Genomic DNA, 2564 nt, shown 5'->3' with positions numbered 1-2564 from the left:
AAGTTACGTTTGCAGGATAAACTACACGGATAGAACACGGAGGATCCTTTTTCTTGTACACACTCTGTTGTGCCGACTGTGTAATGAACACGTTCAGAGTGTCAGGCATGGAAAGGCGTGGCGCTGCAACGTAATGCAGAGAGAGAGAGAGAGAGAGAGAGAGAGAGAGAGAGAGAGAGAGAGAGGGAGAGATGGAGTTGTATGATTCTCCGACTTGGCAGTATTTATGCCGACCGCAGATCCTCTCTGCGCGATGTATGAGTTTGCCGCGGGGGACAACACCATTTACTCTGTCATAATACTGCTACGAAAGCGCTGGCACTGATAAGGGGATTGGGTCAGTCTGTTTAGGGGGCACAGGATCCCCACTTGTTGCGTTTTAATGAATTGGAAGTACAGAACAAGGATTGGATGTCTTAGGCAATGCTCTCCATCCAATCCGTCCATCCAATCCATCCAACTCATCCAATCCATCCAGCCCACCTAGTCCATCCAGTCCATCCAGTCCATCCAATCCATCCAATCGTCTAGTCCATCCAATCCATCCAATTATCCGAAGCCACCCAATCCATCCATCCATCCATCCATCCATCCATCCATCCATCCCCATGCCCTCCTCAACGAGACGTGTTCCATCGGGTGACATCTCGGGGCTGCTGGGGATTCTCAAGGCTCTGTTTACATTAATGTATTCCCGCGTTTGTTGTTGTTGCTGCTGTTGCTGCTGCTGTTTGTCGCTGACCTCACCAATCGCATCCAGATGCTGCATAGTTTACCTTTGCTGGGATGTCGGCTCACTGTCAACTGGCATTGCACACCTCGTTCGTGCGGGGCGCGGGAACTCACCGTCGGGCAGCGACAGTGCCGCGTTCAGCAGCACCGCCAGCAGCGCCACCAGGATCAGGGGGGTCTTCATCATGCTGAAGCATAGCGCGGCTCAGCGGACGGCACCGCCAGGGCCGGAGCCAGGGTCGGAGCCAGGGCGCAGCACAGCCTGAAAAACAGAACAAGAAACAGATAGACTTGTTGATCCTCGTATGTGTTTCGTCGCGGTTGTTGCAGCTGCCGTCTGAGCGCCGCCACACCGCTACAAAGTCACTCACTCCTCTAATCCGCCTCGCCTGTCGGATGTGCAATGATAATTACTTTTCAATCGAGCTGCGACGTGAGGTGCGATAGGCTGGGGCTAGGGTCACGTCAGCGAGCAGCGTGTCTACTGGGAGAGGTCCCAGAGATTTTTCCTCCGAAAGACTTCGACAGTGGTCCTTCGCCATGCATAAAGTCGCTCGTGCGTTTGAGTTCCTGCCCTGTATCTCTTGCATATTTTTTGGTTGGGCGTTTCGCCGCGTCGGATGTCGGCCGTGCAGCGGTTCATAAACCACCATGCGTTTGGCTCAAGCCCACCCGCCCCGCCCACCGCAACCAGGTCCTTGACTCGATTGCACTCGCGGCGCGGCGCGTTCGACCGATGCACATTTTCGATTCTTCCTCCGCAATGCGCGCATCGACAGCAGGGCGAGTAGATGCGTTCTGCCCCCCCCCCTTAAAAAAAAGAAAGAAACCAAGAGAAACACACCGGGAAAAAAATGATATGCCCTCGGCAAGAGTAATACATGGTGGATGATCCGCGCTATGTTTCTTTTTCTGCTCGTATACTGTACCGGATTCATACAAGCTTTATCTTTCAGACAGACTCGCACCCCTGTGCTTGAATTACCATCCCCATACTGCCCTATGGGACGGGCCCTCGTTTCGCTCACTTCCGCCCCTCGAGGACCCGCGTTCGGCGCTCCGCACTTCAAACATACCCAGCTGTACCGACTCCTTCTCGTGTGGTCGCCGCATTATGCTCGGTTTACGCGGAGCGCTCCGCGAGGCTCCCCTCCGCCTCCTCCCCGGCCTTGGTCGCCTTGTAGCGGGCGGGCGCACGCCCTCTCCACAGGCGCCTGGCGCAAAGGGGCGGGGCGGGGCGGGGCGGGGCGTGCGGAAGTTCCCACACCTGCCAAGTATTGTCCTGAATCGAATCCGCCTCGCCTCGTCATTCCTCCCGTCCCGATCGATACAGACGCATGTATTGGACTCTTTTCAATTCATCGCAAAGAGAAGAAGGAGAAGAATAAACAGGCGCCGTCCTCGGCGTCGTTTACTACTGTTTGGTCTTATTGTATCAGTGGTAATACATTACCAAAAAATGCACCAGAGGTGGAAAACTCACTGGGGGGCGGATGGTATATTGACGTTCCGTAAACGCCACGTCAGCTATTGAGGATCATCCAGAATGTTATTTGCCGTTACGAACCCGCCAATGCAATGAATTGCCGATGCAAGCTCTCATAGCGCCTGATGGGTAGGCAACATCTCACCTGCAGAGCATGCGTGTACTGCGGGGTGGCCTATCCCGAGTCTCGCAGGCGCCGAGCTCCAGTAATTTTGCCGAAACAATCCGAGAAAAACTGACGAGCACTTTCTGACAAACGTTAAGGCGCCGTGTAGGGTGGGCACGCCCGCGAGACAGGCGAGCTCGGCGGGCCTGCCTGAAAGGACCACCGTGAGGTGGGGCGGGG

The sequence above is a fragment of the Frankliniella occidentalis genome, unplaced genomic scaffold (assembly GCF_000697945.3).
Source record: "Frankliniella occidentalis isolate FOCC.00 unplaced genomic scaffold, Focc_3.1 Scaffold7, whole genome shotgun sequence".
Taxonomy (NCBI): Eukaryota; Metazoa; Arthropoda; class Insecta; order Thysanoptera; family Thripidae; genus Frankliniella; species Frankliniella occidentalis.
Note: the sequence above shows the minus strand (reverse complement) of the source record.